The 17,105-nt window shown below is 42.2% G+C and overlaps 1 protein-coding gene across 1 annotated transcript in view; it reads left to right on the forward strand.

Moving 5' to 3' along the window:
- LOC110350941 (uncharacterized) overlaps window positions 1-17,105 on the forward strand; it is a 73,270-nt gene that overhangs the window by 34,286 nt on the left and 21,879 nt on the right. The window contains exon 6 of the mRNA XM_087194223.1: window positions 432-543. The gene's annotated coding sequence lies outside the window, so the exon portion shown is untranslated. The remainder of the gene's footprint in view (window positions 1-431; window positions 544-17,105) is intronic.

Below are 17,105 nucleotides of genomic sequence, written 5' to 3' on the forward strand. Positions count from 1 at the left end.
AACAGGGATCATGTGACCTTTCGATCCATGTACACCTGAAATATTCAAATGACAGTAGGTGCCTACATTTTCGGTGCACACAATAGAATAATATATATATATATGTAAGTTGTAAATAAAAATACACAGATTGGATACATTCAAACATTTTTTGAGAGAGGTGTATGATCTAAACGTTCGAAAATCACTGCATTCAAAAGGTGAATGTGGTAAGGTCCTCAGGATGCTCTGGGGAGAAGTGGGGACAGAACAAGTGGTCCGATTCTGGCTATTACTGCTTCCAGCTCTTTGGTCAATAGGGAGTTCACCAACTCTCAATTTGATGCCAGGACAGACTTGTTTAAGATGTCAAGAAATTGCTCAATGTTAGGATGTTGACCAAAGAAAGTAGATTTTGATCATGTTTTTTTTTTCTATTTTGTTTTCTCAAGGGTCTGCTGGAAAAAAAATTTTGAGGGAGTTTACTGTTTGTGCAAGGTGACTGGCTGAGTAAAGAAGACCAAAGTATTTTTTATCTGCAGAACAAATAAGGCCTGGTCAAAGGTAACTGAAGCGAACATCTCCCACCTTGTCCCTTTTGCATGGCTAAGGGGGCTGTTTGTGCTCTTGATTGCACAAGAGAGAATCCAATCTATGCAAGTCCAGTGAGGAGGGGTCCATTTAGGGGTATTACTGCTAAAATAGCCACTGACCTTTATTCTTAGCTTGACAGGCAACCTAGGCAAAAATCAGGTAAGAAATGAAAAATCTATTCATTGATGGGATGTTGCTAAATATGCAGCATCTGAGTTGCTGAATTAAAATTTTTTTCTCTTTCCCCAAAGATAAAGCAAGTTTACGAATTCATGGATGTTGCTGATCTGTACGCTTGTTGTTGGTTCATGACTAGAGAGACAACTGCATTGTCCTGTGATTGTTCCATAATAATTACTAGCAAATATTCAGAATGGACAAACGTTCCAAAAATGTGAATTATATTGAGGAGCTTAACTAGGTTTTTAGAAGATGACTTTCTATGCATAAATATTGGTGGGAAAACGGGATATGCCTGAATGGCTGAGTAAAACACTTATTATTGGGGAAAAATTAAAAATACTTGGGATCTCAGAGGGCTTAACTGTCCAGAGATGTACTTAATAGTTTTCTTTATTCTGCCTACTGTTTCTGTTGGAACATAAGGTGCATAAATTCAAGTAAAAGGGGATTTTATGTGGTACGATCATGGAACGTGACAATGAATGAAGCAGTAGTCAGTTATGGATGGAAGCTAAGTAAATAAAAGCAGATGAACTCTCATTTTTAAATTAGGTAGTGGAGAGTTTCATAAACTTTTTCTAAGGATGCTTATCATTGAAGAATTATTTCTCAAGGAAATATTCAAGAAAGGGTTTAGACATTAAGAACAAACTTTCTGCTGAAGTTTTGATTGAAAGAATTGGGATGGGAACAAGGTGAGGTGGGATATCTGGAAATAGTTCTGAGAGTTGTGAGACTATGTATGGATAACCAGTAACAATTGGAACTAGTTAAGGGACAGGTTTTCTGAGTAATCCCAACATTTGTTACTGAAATTCTTTAATTTTTTTTTTTAAACCCAACTTTCCAATATGGAAAAGGCAAGTTCCAGTTTCTAAGGCTAAGCCCTGCTCTGACCTATGGTTTGGAATTTCACTTATGACCAGCTCTTCAAGTGGAAAAACTCATTATAGTAAAACCATGGGTTATTTGGATGAACTATATAGACTGGGAGACTCCGGGCCAAGTTGTAAGTAGGGTTGGACTCTGTTAAAGCCCAAGGGAGACAACCATCTTTCTGACTGCATGAATTTATAGATTTTTTGATGAAAAGAATAATGACCTTTGGAGGTTCTCTGAAGCTCTAGGATTGAATCAGTTACTCATTCAGGGATGATGACATTGTGTGAAGGAATCATTCACTCTCCCTTTAAAATGAACTCTTCTGGGAAGGTGTGGATGCTGAACGAGAAGCTGGACTGCAGAAGTAGAAATAATGGAATAGTTTGTGATTCACAATGGACTTGGGAATCAGAAGAACCTATTAGATTAGCCAGTGAATAATACTAGAAACAATAGTTCTATACCCAGAATTATGAAGGCATTGGGTGAAGAAGACGACAACGTGGAAGCAAAAAGAGAGACACAGGACAGTGAAGCGAGAGATGGAGCCTGCCTCACACACGTGGTGCATGGCTGGCGGCCACAGCCTTGCAGGCCTGGTTTTCCAACCTGGCACTCAGCTTAATGAGACTGTTTGTTCAGCTACAGTATCAGACGTTCCCTTTTCCTGCCCGAAGAAGTCCCCTTTGAAGAACTGCTCTGATGGGGAGTAGTTTCCCCTCGGACAGGCTACTCCTGTTTGCAGTCTGAAAGGAAAAGAACTGGAAATGCCACGAGAGTGTTCTTTAGAGCAATGTTCCAGAGCCACGTGAGGCGAGGATGAAATGGCTGTAAGAGATGTATTTCCTGGTTGAAGTATTTTTTTCCCCTCAAAGTGAATTTAGCAGCGAACAAAGTGTCACATGAATGGGATGTGGAAGGGGGTGGGGTAGGGCAGCAGCACTGGGAGCCCCGCAGGCCTGGAGACAGCCAGAGATAAGGGAGTGGGCCTAGCCACCCAGCCCACAGGTCTCTCTCTGCAAAGGGCTGGATGGTGGGGACTTCCCACAGGCCCGGCCGGCCTCTGCTTTCATAGCACAGTGGCAGGCAGGTGGCATGTTCTCTAGAGAGTGTGCGGACAAGCTTCATAGTCAAACTGGCTAGTTCAGAGGTGGAGAATTTTACTTTGGGGTTTCATATTCAGTTTTTGAATATCAGGGATATATATTTTTTTCCTTTTTCAGAAAAGTTTTTCAGCTGGCGTGCATGTTAACTGTGTGATGATGTAGCTAAGAGGTTGTCAGGCTCCCGAATTCTCCTCTTTGGAAAAGGATGTGGCCAAAGAAAGAGCGATGGTTTCCCAGCTCGTTACTGAAGGGGCAGAATGTCAAGCCGGGCCTCTTGACGCTTGGGCCAGGTCTCTTTGCTCTGTGTTTTTGGGACCAGTACAAAGCGCCAGTGGGAATCTCAGGACAAAAGGGAAGGTGACCTTCTATCTCCTCCCAGGCACGTAGAAAGTTACTGTGACTTTGAAGCCACTGCTTTGCTGTGCCCAAATGGTCTCTCAGGGACTGGCCGTGGGGAGGAGATTCAAAGGGAAACCTTCAGAGGGTAAGTGGCATATTCTCGTCACCGTGGCTGCCCATGCCGGTGGCTGGTTTGCTCAGTCTTTACCTGGGCTCCATAAAACAGGACTTCTCCAGAATGAAAAGCATTCTTTGTTCCATATGGGAGATGAACCTTCTGAGTCAGAGATGCTACTTCCTGGGGAGCCCTGATTTTCCAGGAGCGGGGGCAGGATCCGTACTCTCTCCCCGATTCCCTACAGAGACCTCTATGGCTGCCCCTGGCTCTCAGAACTCAGCCAGGAAGTGGATGTGGAAGGGAACAGAGGGTCCCGATGGCAGTGGTCTATCCCTGAGGATGGAGGCCAGAACTCCCTCCTGGGGAAGATGGGGCTTTCTCAAAGCGGAAACCAGCAGCAGTGTTACTTATAAGTTGTTTTTCCTACTTTGGTGCACAGAGCCTTCTATTTTATCTTTGTCTGGATGTTTCCCACCTCTCTCCAAGTAGAGCTGAAATTGCTCGACATTTGAGCCATATCTCATAATTATTTGTATCCTCTAAGGCTTCCTAGTGTTTAGAGTATCTGATGAATGAATGAGAATCCGTTCCTACCCATTCCTTATCCAAGTGTCTCTCAGCCTGTAGTTAGAATCAAAATCAGCTGGGAGACAGACATGTGCACTTTGAAATAAGTCCCAAGGTGAATCTCATGTGCAACCAAGTTTGAGAATTATTGCTTCATCCCCTTTCCTCTGACTTTGAAAACTCTTTGTGATTTCGAAACATGCTGTAAGCACAAACTCAATCTCAGATTTAGGTAGCGTTTTATGATTTACAAAGCTCTGTTCACATTTTTGTCTAATTTAGTCCCAGTGTAATGGGGATAATGTAACACAGGCATCTGAGGCGGGTGTTTCCCCGCCCTTGTTAAGGGTGAGAGGCAGCTGAGTGCTTGTCTTTGGACACACAGTCCTCTTCCACGTGTCCTGGGGCCAGGTGCCGAGTCCCCTCCATCACACCTGCAGCTTCACACCTTTGTGGAGCTCTTGGTGGCTCTTGGTGGGGAAGGAGTGACTTCTTGCTTGCTGTCCACAGGGGTGGGGACAGTTACCAGGGCTCAGACCTGAAGCCAGCGTGCTCTGTATTCCTGACAAAGCCCACAGTAGAATAAGTGGCTAAGACTACTCACGAAGTATCCTTTCATGCAAATGTTGGAAACAGTCCTTCGAAGAGCATTTTTGTTTGTTTCCAAATTGGAAAGCACAACTGGGAAGTGGTGACAGGCAGAGAAGGCCGGTGATTAGAGACCTGTGATTGAAACTGTGCATTCCAGACTTGTCTTCCTGTCTCGTTTTACTAGGAGTAATGGGAAAGGGATGGGAAATGTGCTAAGAGCTCATTTCTAAAGCACAGCCTGGGACCTGGACTCCCAGAGGTGGCAAGGCCAATTCTGTTGAGGCTGCTGGCTTTAGATGTCTCCGAGGCTTAGAGTGAGAGCCAGTCACAGACCTCTGACCAAGTAGCTTCAGCATGTGGGGTGCTGCATAGGTGAGCAGTTTGCATGATACTTAATGCAGAAGGTCATACTGCTCGTAAGTTCACCCAATGTCCAAGGGAAAATGAAGCCAAGCTCCCAGTGACAGTGTAGTGGCTGCCTAAATATTCTAAACCAAAACTTCTGGGTGGCTGCTTATTCTCTGATGAGTTTCAAAGAATTGACAGCCACCAGAAACTGAGACTTGTCAACTGAAAGAGCAGGTGGGCCTGCAACTTCTGCCGGTACCCTGTTCTCTTCTGCTGAGCTGAGAAGGGACCTCTTCTTTAATGATGGAGTAATAGATGATTGATATAACTGTACCCTGATTAGAAAAGGTTTCATTTTACTTGTGCACGGTACATGGAATTAGTTAAGGGTTGCACAGGAAAAAAAGTGAAGGACTATTGTTCACATTAAATTATAATGACAGCCTTCCTAACCACTGTGTATTTATTATGTAAGAAAAGAAAATGTCTGGTAAAATTCTGTATAGGTTAATAACACCTTCATAATATACCCCTTCTTTTCTATTGACTTGAATAGCCCTCCTACTGACTTTTAATGGATTATTAGAGTTAATTACATCAATTGCAATATAATTGATTCTTAAATACTATGTAGAAACCTCATACAATTATGGAAAAACAAAAGTTATCTAGACATCTCAAATCAAAAAAGATTTGGAATTCCTGCACATTTAATTTCTGATAATCACTAGTCAGTTTGGACATTAAGATTGCATGGTGTCTTGTTTTCTCTTTGCTAGGTTTTGACAGAATTGATAGTTTTACAACATTTAACTCAATATGCATGGAAATATAAGATTAAAGCTGTGAGCGCAAATTTCTTTTCTAAAAAAAGATTGCTTCATGGCTGAAATGTGTTACCTGCCTAAAATTGACAGAAACAAACTCAAGGGAAAAATCAAAAGTGGATCTGAGAGTTGAGTTTTAGAAACCTCTTCTCCATAGGTGCAAAGATTCCAATGGGTCTTAGGGTTTATTACCTGAGGGCTTTAAGGATGAATTGCCTGAAGGCCCCAAAAGGTCTCTCCCACTTTATTGTCTAGACATGGTCTATAGGTTCTAATGTCACAACCACTAAGTGATGGGTACAACATCATTAATTTCTGGTATTTGATGTCATCCAGATCAAAGGAAATCTGGAACAGAGTGGGTTGAATCCAAGCTTTTCAATTTTAACTGATTTGGGGCATGAGACTTATGGCTATTGACAGTTGTACATGTGAGTTTTTAAGGCACTCTTCTGCCTCTCAGGTAAAGATTTATGGACCATTCTGAAATGTTCAGCGACGCAGTGGACAGCTCACCACTGTCTACTTAGCTTGATGACTTACTCTGCCTGGGCCTGAATGTTCTCTTCTGAAAAATGAGAGAGAGGGAGGCCAGGGGACAGGAGAGAGTGAGAGGAGAGAAACTGTATTTCCTGCACTGTGAAAACCCTGACCTTGGATGCTGGAAAATCCTGTCCACGGTGCCTACATCAAGATGTGTACAGCCATGCGCCTTACCTGCGAATAGGTTTGTCTTATCTTCTTCCCTAAATTGGAAGTTTCCAAGCACAAGGCTCATACCGTGTATAGCCCTCTATCCCTGTAACTCATTACAGTTTCTTGGCTCAGAGTAGGCTATTGTTTACTTGATTGAGCAGTCAATCAAAGGGAGCTACTGCCATTTATTTCCTGAAGCCTTGATGTGATGTACTAGGAATAATTACAATATTTCCCACTTACTATAATGGCTTAATTTTTGAAATCATTGTAAAATATATTGTTTTATTTTTGAAACCTTAATTGAGCTTTAAATCAGGTGAGTTTAAGCTGTAAACACTCAGCCATTTTCTCCACAAATTGTAACACAACCCCATTTTCAATGAGATTTTTAATGGAACTGGAGCAGCCTCTTCTGAAGCTCATTTGAGAGGAAAACATATGAGAGTAGTCATGAAAAATAAACCAAAGATTTTTTTGTGTGAGTGAGGACATGTCCCAGTAGTTATCAAAACAGCGTGTACATCTTAAACCATTTAATACACAAAGTGCAGTGATAAAGCAATTAGCCAAAAAAGATTAGAGTTCAGAAGCAGACCCAGGAATATAAAAGAATATTCCAGATGGAGTTGTTTCAAATCTGTGGCTGAAGAGTCCACGTTTCAGTAAATGGTATAGAGAAAACCAGCTACCCATTTGAACTCATACCATACACAAGTAAATTTCCGGTGGAATAAAGCTCTAAGCATAAGGATCAAATCTATACAAGCATTTTAAGAAAATATGAATGAACCTTTTAAAAATTATCTTGGATCAGGAGGTTTTTGTAAACAATATGAGAAAATCCAGAGGCCATTAAGGAAACTGTCACTTCATTAAAACAATCATCAGAAAGTTAAAAGACAAGTGACAGAAGGGACAAAATATTTGAATTATACATTACAGGAAAAGAGTTACTATCCATTATCCAAAGAGTGACTACAAGCGAATGAGAAAAATATAATTAACTTGCTTTAAAAACTGAGCAAAAGATATAAAATAAGCAAGTCCCAAAGGAAATGCAAATAACTAGGGAACATTTGAAAAATATGTTCCATCTCATTCTTAAAGAAGGTAAAATAAAGGAACACAGGTTGCCATTTTCTGCATATCCGATGGGGAAAAAGATTAGGGGCATTGGATACTGAGTGAGTATTTTGTTTTGTTCTGTTTTGATTTTTTGGTACCAGGGATCTAACTTGGGACCTTGCACTTGCAAGGCAGGCAGTGGAACCACTGAGCTAAATCCCCTGCCCCTAGCATGAGTATTTTTGTGTAGACTGTCAAAGACAGATGCCACCATGTTGTCAGGTGGAAAAAACAAGTCGTAGAAGATGGTAAATTGCATTATAATAGTTTTAAAGAACATATGCATATAAGATGTATTATAATAATTATATATCCATTATAAATACATGATCAAGTTAATATCTCGTGGGATAGTACTGTGATGGATAGAAGTATACTTCTTTGTTCTTTCGATTACTTTCTGGCTGGAAAACTTTTTTTTTAAATTATGCTTCATTTAACACTCATTAAGCTGAACACCTGATCTTTAGGAGGTGATTGTAAATGGTTCAAGGGATCTTGTTGAATCAATTATCATATAAATATAGTGCAGTATTTTATGGCATCTCAGTCAGTTCTGATCACATTCTTCAATCGGTCGTATTGAATTGGGTGAACTGAATTAGGTTCCTTTCCTTTACTGTGGTTCGTGATATCCTGCGGGGATCCGTTCAGGCTTTACATTCCCAAAGTTTGCTTGGGGGCTGTCATGACCTGTGCTTGTTCTATGTGACACTCACAGGCACTCCCATGTGCCCCTGCACTCTCTGAGAGTTTGATAAATCGCAGCATCCTGGAATCCAGGCCATCAGCAGGGTTACACAAGTCAGTGTAAGATACAGTCTCATGATTAATTTGAATCTGCTTCCAGATTGTTTGTTAGCAAGTAGCTAACAAGTTCAGATCTTTAGTCATACGGCTCTTTAAGGAAAGTTTTTTTCCCCATTCCAGTGACTTCTTGTTCATGGGAAAATGAGAGGAAATGAACCTCTAACAGGAGGATGGACCCACCCTTTTCCAGTCGTGTGGCTGATTTGCCAGGTGAAATATTGGCACCTGGTGGCTGGGTTGGCTTCCTGCCCACCCATGTTGGGGAAGTATCCAAATACTTGTAATAGGTGGTAGAAGACTTCAAAGCCATTTGTAAGAGAAAAGGATATTGTCATTAAATAACTTAGTGGTGAATACTCCCAATCATTTAGTGATGTCAAGATAAAAGGAAAATTTTAAAAACACATTATCTAGAGTTTTCTCTGATGTATCATATGACCTGTTAAAACAAAGAAATGTACTGTAGATATTATTATAGTAATACTATATATTCAAGGATATATTATATGTTTATCCACTGAATCTTGTTTTTGTGAGATTAGCAAATGTACAAATTATTTATATAAGGTTAGGAATTATTTCTATTAGGATATAATGCTTCTTGCTCAAAGCTCAAGCCTTTGAATAGGTATTTTCTTTGTGTCCGTTAATGGAACTGCTTCTCTTGATCAAAAGGGAGAACTACAGTGATACTGAGTAGATCTGATAACTGCAGAAGGACGATATGCGTTTTCAGAATTCATTTGGAATTTTGGTTGGGCTCAGCTGGTTCAGTTCCATACCTCTCAATTTTCAGCAAGAAATAATTACTGCCTTTTGAACAATGATACAGTTAACTGTCCAGCAATTTGAAGTAAATCTGTCCATGAATGGGGATTAACCAAACTATAATCAGTGATCATTAAAGCATCATAAATTCTACATAACAATGAAACTTCTATTAGTTTTTATAATTAATGTAAGCAGTATTGGCTTAGTGTGTTCAAAACTCTCATGCCAGAGTCAGCATTCATGGGCATGGAAAACAAGACTGATTATGGTTTATGATCCTATATCTTCATGTTGTCATTACCTGTGAACTTGAATCAATTAGTTGTTTCTATCAAGTGATCGACAAGTATTTATTGACATTTTATTGACCTAGTGTAGGATCAGAAAGGTTTTTTAATTGAACAGATACTTATTGGATACCTCTTCTATTGAAGGACATATAATTGGATTTGTTCTGACACAGGCTGACTTCCACAGGGGAACTAAGGACGTGTCCAGTAAGAATCTCTCAACCCTTAGAGTTGATGGCAAAGTGGCTCAGGTTTTCAGAGGTCTTACAGTCTTGTACAATCTACCTGGATGGGAAATGTGGAAACACATGAATGATTAGAAATAATATGCTGTGGGATATGAACTGTAAGTGGGCTAGGAGTTGAGAAAAAGAGAGATTAACGTAGACTGAAAGGACCCTTGAGGAAGAGATTAGTTAGCTGAATATTAAGCATGAATAGTATCCTGACAACTACAGAAGGAGCTCATGGATGTGCTAAGTGTGAGTGGGGCTTCGGGGGAGCTTCATGACCACAGCTCTGGTGTCAGTTTCCCATGGGCAGATGGTCCAGTGGCAATGCTATGGAAGTTCTCACAGGCGCAGCAGAGGAATTTAGGTTCCTGATGGGTGGGGTAAGATAAGGTGATTTAAATAGCAATATAGGTAGTTTTTTCTTCCAGTGATGACTATACCAGGGAGAGGCTGTGATGGTGGGAAGGAGATTTGTTAGGGTTTCTAGAGGGAGACAGAGTTAGAAGACAGCCATGGGGAGTGATGGTGGAAATAGAGAGTGAGAAATCAATTCGAGAGACATTTTGAAGGAAGGAAGAATGGGACTAACTGGAATTGGCTATGGTGGTTGGGGGGTGGGGAGAAGAAGACAAAGAAAACCCCAACCCCCTGTGCTAGAAGGCTGTATGGTTGCTAACACCACCGTCTCTTGATGAAGGAAAATGATAATGATGAGTCTGCTTTCAGAACGGCCAAATCTGGGATCCGTTGGGAAGTCAGGTGGACCCAACTTATAGGCAAGTGAATAATGAGACTAGGGAGTAGTCAGGGGCCAAGAGAAGACATGAAGAATTGATAAGTAACTGTACTCACTAGCCATAAATCCAAACTGTGCAGCTGGATGTCAAGGCCACTGTCCTGCAGTCCACACTGCTCATTCACATCTGTCTCAGCCAGCCGTGAGTTGCACCCCTCCTCCTGGGCCAGCCAGTCAGTAAAGTCTGCTCTTTTTTCCCTTTCTGACTGAATTCTTGCTGTTCCAGAAGTCTCCCCCTTGATTTCTGGTAACTAACATCTGCCCATGTGTTAAGACCAGTGCGGGTCCTTCTCACATCACCAAAGTGGTTTCCAAGCCCTCTGGCCCACATCCTTCTCTCTCTCTGTAGCTCCTGAAGCACTGATGGGTCACACTACTGTGTTAGCACCCAGTCATGGACAAGTCTATGCTATTTAATGAGGTCAAACATAGATATTTTCCTTGTTTGGGAAGTAAAACTACAAGTGCCTTGAGGGTGAGGATCCATGTTCCTCTCGCATCAGTTAGGAATATTATTTAACAGCTCAGAATTGTGGCTTCTAACATTGGCTTTAGGAAGCTGGCAGTTGTGTTTTACTCCTGTTATGAGAAGAGTAGAAGCAGGGAATGCAAAGCGGATGTGGCCCGTCTTTGTAAGAGCAGAAGCTAGGCCTCCTCACCCTTCCCACTTAGCCCTCCTGACTGAGGATTTGTTGATTCAGAAGCTCAAGCCAGCTGATTCTCTTTGAGTGAGGTGCCTGTGATCCACTCAGCCCACTCTTAGCCTGCTTCCTGGGAAGCTCCAGCTACAACCTCCACTGAGGTTTCTTGGGCCCAGAGGGAGCTACAGGGCCGTGCCCATTTGCATGAAATGCTGCAAGTATTGTGTTGTAGTTGGACACATTGCTCTCCCCATTAAATCTGTGGTCCTCTCTCTAGTAAAGAGATGGGCTAATGGTAAGTTGAAGGAAACTAGTCCCTGCTGTCTGTCTCTTTCTGTCTGTCTGTCTCTATGTGCATATATCCACACATGAATATATATGGACACATATAATGCACACAGGCATACACAGCCATCCCTCGGGGGAATTCCCTTCCTCTCCCATTGGTACCCAAATCCCAGGATGTTCAAGTCTCATATGGAAAATGCTGCACAGTATTTTCGTCTAACTTACACATCATCTCATATGCTTTAGAGCAGCTCGAGATTATAGTAACTAACAAAATGTAAATGTAAATATTTGTCATCCTGTATTTAGAGGCTAATGACAAAAAACGTCTATACACATTCATTACACATGTTATTTCTCCTTCGAATATTTCAATCCATGGTGGGTGGAATCCTCAGATATAGAACTGGTGAACAGAGGACTGATGGTACATCTTGACTTTTGTCCAGATTCTTGTATGTATGTTAGATTTGTATGTGTGTTAAATATAAGAGAGAAAGAGAGATAGTTTATGCTATCTATCTCTATATGTATCTCTCTACATGGATATATGGGAAGCTGTATCTTTATTTGATCAAGAATGTAAATATGTAATACACAGGAGCAATACATTGCTCAGACTAAGCCGACTCAAATAAAAATTGCAACAAAATATCATTTTAATTACCATGACTATTAAGGTCACTAGTGGAGATTTTTTACATAATTAACTATTGCTACTATGTGTATAAAATTGAGCCAAGTTTTTTCCACTGTTATAGCAGCTTTTTGTCCTATTGTTTATAGTCAGCATCGCTGTTGATAGGAGTCTCTGAAAACATTTATATCCTCGTTTTTCTTAGAAGTTAGAGTACTGAAGCAATGATTGGGTTTAGTTTCCCCTGTGCTCCCTTCACCTCCTGGGTTAACCAGTGATCCTCAAATGGTGTCTGTGACACGGATGTGTATCTTAGCCTCATTGCCAGCACCAATGAACAGAGGAAATGCAGAGGGAAGACTGGCGGGCATAGTGCCACAAGTCCCCTGCACACTTGGTCATTGTCACCGAGTCTCACGTGACCTGTGGAAGTATCCCCAAATAGTGGGCTTTCCCTTTGTCACCGTGGCTTGCTCTCTGGTTGCTCCCAAGGATGTGACTTAGTTTCTGAGCAGAGCTGTGTTTAGGACTCAGGTCACTCAGCTCCAGGCTCAAAGCTCCGTCTACCAAGCTATTCATAACAGCAGCATCAGCAGCAGTTTCCGTTCGTGGGGATCTGCTGGGCGCCTCCCCACACCACACGACTGCATAGACAGAGCAGATTCCTTAGCCCTTTTGGATGAGGAAACTCTGTAAAACCTTGAGGCAGGTAGTGTAAGGCCGTGGTGAGGGTGCTGCCTCCTGCCTAGGCCATTGCAGGGGCATTCCCAGGCTGCACATGCCTGACTAGTAGCCCTGTCAGCCAGCTCAGCAGATCTCTGAGAGTCAGCTTTTGCTTCATGTCACAAACACCTGAGATGACCAGCTTCTAAAGACAAAGAGTTTCTTTTGGCTCACGGTTTCAGAGAATTTAGTCCACGGTTGGTTGACCCTGTGGCGAGGCAGACATCATGGCAGGTTGGAGCAAAGTGCTGGCCTCAAGGCCAAGAAAAGAGAGGAAGAGGCCAGGGTCTCACAATCTCCACTGAGACACCCCAGGGGCCGGAAAAGGTCCTCCAGGCGCCATTTCTTGAGGGATCCCCTACCTCTGGATAGCACTGCAGGTTGAGCACCAGGCCTTTTACCCATGGGCCTCTGGGGCACACTCCAGAGCCAGACTGGCAAGGTCAGCTATAGGTCCCAATCAGAATCCTTGGATTACTCTGTTGGGAAGAGGTGACATTTGCTTGTAGGGCTAGTTCCTACTTACTCTTCTTATAATTTAATCTTAGCCAACCCAATTATATCTTGGTAATAGCCAAGTCAATCAGAACAGTTTACTGTATCATCTTGCTGCACATCCTTTCCTTCAAGGGGGCACTTGAGCTTCTCATTTTCCAGGACATGATCCCTTAGGGCTCAGGCGCATCTTGTTCTGCTGACTGATAGAGTGTGTGACAAGCAGCTTTGCACCAGCACCCCATGTGGTCTAGCTACCTAAGCACGACAAAGGGGACAGACAGGTAGAGGGTCTGCTTCAGAGCCATTAAGGGGATGAAGAGGCTCAGGACAGGTAAGAATGCTAGCCTGGATCAATGGAAGTGAAACAGTTAAAGACAATAACATTAATTGGAACTTCCTTGTTTGTTTTCTTTCGAAACCTTAAAGGTATCCAAATGGAGTGTTAATTAAAAAAAAAGAAAGAAAGAAAAGTGTTTTCTTGGGAGAAGACAATATTTTGAAATGTTTTTAATTTATGAGAGCCTGTTTCCTTCAGTCTCCCAGGGCTGCATGAGGTTGAACAAATGTTAGCTGCAACTAATTAATTAAGTTTGCAGAAAGTAGCAGCAGGGGACTGGAAACTTGAAGTGGAAGTGAGCATTTTGAGTGTAAACATGTTGCCTGCCTGAGAGACTATATCTGGATTGAGTGCTTGCCGAGTTATCCAAAGAAGTGCAGCATCTCTGGGAAAATCAGGCTTGGCAGGGAGGAAAAGAATAAGATCTCTTGCTGGCACATCTAAGCATTTATTTCGTGGGTGCATCATGTGTTTTTTGCTTGGTTCTGGCCAGCCAGGATTGTTCTGCTGTCCTCTCTGGATATGAAGGTGATGCCACAGACTCGCCCTCAGGAGGAAGGGAACTCAGGTTTATCAAGGGCTTTTTCTGTGCCAGGCTCTTTATGCAAGTCCTTTCTTTCTGTGGCATCGATGTCATTCTCTCGTTTTTACAGATAAGGGATGTAAGACTCAGAGAACCGAGGAACCCACATGGGATCCATTTATGGGCAGTGGGATGGGCATGTGAACCCAGGCTGGTCTCATCCTGGAACTTTCTCATCTTCAGCTGAGCTGTGGGCCTGGAAAGGGCTGCAGGGAGCCCTGGTAGCCTCTTGCCCGTTTTCCCTGATGCCCAAGAGAAAGGGAAGTCCAGGGGAAGAGCCCCAGAGCCACAGAATACAGAAAGCGATCCTCAGATCCGAAAATGACCAAACAGATCACACTTTGAGAAATTCCAGGTTAGGGAGATGCCTGAATGTGATCCCCTAACTAGGGCCCTTGTCACCCTGTGACTCTGCTGGACTGGTCATACTCCTCTTAGGACTAGAAGCCAGACTTCTGTCAACAGAAGATGAGGAACCTGAAGCTGAAAGCTTATGAGGAGGACCAAGATTCTCATCTAGTGGACCAAAGAAGCCAGAGCTTGTGAGTTGAGCAGCCAGGACTAGTGAGCGGAGGTTGTTTGCGGAAAAGAGGCAAAAGCAGGACGTGGAGAGAAGCCAGGACGCAGACGCGAGGCACGGCCAGCTCCCAGGCCTTGAGCTGTTTGGGTGGCCAAGGTCTTTGTGTTCCGGTCAGGAGGCAAGGAAAGTGGATCTGCCCACCACGCCTACCACTGCGATTTCATCATCTTGCTTTTTGCCCTGCCAACGCTCAGCCTTATTCTCTATAGACTAGAGACTCGAGGAAGAAATGTGTTAGAAATGTAATAGACTGATTCACAGTTGACTCCAAAGAGGCAGGTAGATGGTGAACGATTCTGGAACATCCGAGAAGAATTGCACACAACCTTCTTAGAGATTAAATAAGATGAGAACAGATCATTAACCCTTTATTGAGTTAATAGTAGCTATGACTGGTAAAAATTAGTAATGGAAAAATAAGAATGGCTGATTCTAAAACTGTACTTGGTGAAATAAATGACATTAGAGTTTAAAACTTGACTGCAAAATGTAATCTTGACAAAGTTTAGATGAGCAGAATTTGAATGGATAAAACTGAATTTGGTCACAGCTGAAACCTCTGTGGTCCCAGAAAAAAACCAAGGAGGGCCGATGTTATAAATTATGAACAGTGAAATTTCCTACAGTCAAAAGTGCTGACCAATGGATCAAATCTTGGCTGTAAGTTTATATCAAAAAATGGAACTAGATCAAAATAATGCTAATAAAATAAGAATGATGGGAAAATACTGGGAGAAATGACTGTTGTGTAGAGAAACTATTCGTAGACTTGATTTGGACTAACGGAAACTTCTGAGTGGTGGTTTATGGGGGCTCTTTGCTCCTGCCCCAATAACTAGAAACAGTTGAATAAATTACAGAAGTTGTAGCTTTGAAATGTTGGAGCCGTAGGAAGCACAGGTGTTGGATAACTTACAGCTCCACAGGGAAGGTCTCTTCCCACACAGCCTGAGGCCACTGGTGTTTTCTTTCCTGGGGACAACTGCAATGTGGTCACAGAATGGGCATCAGTCATGCTTGGTCCGGACAGAGGGACTCCAGGGGTCACAGGCACACCTGAGAGGAAGTAGGCCAGCTGAGATCTGGAGGGCTCCAGATGTCTTTGTGGGTCCCTCAGAGGACATTGCTGAGTGCTGAGGGAAGGTGCTGGGCCCAAGAGGATGTGCTGAGAAGCAGAATGAAGAGTGTGGCTACCTTAAAGAGCTTGGAGAGCTCTCTGGATGGAAGTACCTACGATAAACACACAGCCCTCCTTGAGATATTTAACTACAGGGTGGACAGTGTCTAACTGCAGTCCAGTGCTGAGCCAGGTCAATGTTTGTTTTTTTTTTCACTATTTTATTTTTGCATACATATTTGGTCAAAAAGCCAGGTCAATGTTTGATTGGACTGAGGTGATAGATGCTCCCTCTCCCTATCTGCCTGATAGAGAAAAGCAGAAATAATATTTCTATGGGAACTCAATAAAAACTTCCATCTCTAAGATTCTTTGACACATAATATATAGTGTTCACCATATAATAAAGTGTTATGTGAAGAAGTCCATTATGATTTTTAAAAATCACAAGAAAAAGCAAGCAATAAAGAAAACCCATAGATAATCCAGATGTTTGATGGCTCACAGGTGAAAAATCTATCATACATACATGTTAAATAAAATGCAGGACAATATTAAAAGTATGCTCAATAAAAGGGAGGGGGAAATATACAGATGAGTTAAGATGGGAAGTCAGCAGATAATTTGAATCTATGTAAAATGATCACTCAGGTGTTACATACCTAAAATTATGATGTGTGGTATAAAAATTCTCTGGACAAGTTTGACATGAGGTTAGCCTGGCTATAGTAGGAGATAGGGTTAGTACACCAGGCCTCCCAAAAGCCAAACTGAATCACAGAAAGAAAAAACTGAAACAACAGAACAGAGCAAAAAGAGATATATGAAACATAGAAAAGTGTTCTAACACATGTGTAACTGAATTTCCAGAAGGGTAGAAGAGAGCCAATGAGAGAGGAGGAATATTTTGACCAGAAAGTTATTGAGTACTTTCCAAAAAGCAGATGTAAGACATCAATCCATAGATTCAAGAGGCTCAGCCAACTCCAAAGTGAGGTAAGCACGAAGAAAGCCATGCTTGAATTGCTAAAAACTGGAGCTCCACTGATCCGATTGAGTTTGCTCTGGAATTTCTCCCTGCGCAGAATGTTATTGATATCGACTGAAATGACTAAAGTGTTTACATTCACAAATATAAAGGCAGTGTGTTCTTGAGGTCATATTGGAGAAGGGAAACCAAATGAACACATTTGTCTTTTTCCTGTCTGGAGTGAGTGAGCTGTTGCTTGCTAACTGAAACCCTCCTCTAGCTATTCCTACCTTTCCAAGCCCTCTTCTTCCTTATTCCAGCTCTTGGGTTGAAAGTGCGGCTTTCAGTTTCACCTGTTTGCTTGCTATCTCTAATGCTGGCAGGGATATATTCTCAAAGCTGTGTTTCTCTGGCCATTGCTCTTTCACCAAAGGAACCAGCAGCCTGTGAGCTCCTAATGGGACCATCAGCTT

Source organism: Heterocephalus glaber, unplaced genomic scaffold (assembly GCF_053883595.1).
Source record: "Heterocephalus glaber isolate CG9 unplaced genomic scaffold, H.glaber_assembly_v1.0 deba00001600, whole genome shotgun sequence".
Taxonomy (NCBI): Eukaryota; Metazoa; Chordata; class Mammalia; order Rodentia; family Bathyergidae; genus Heterocephalus; species Heterocephalus glaber.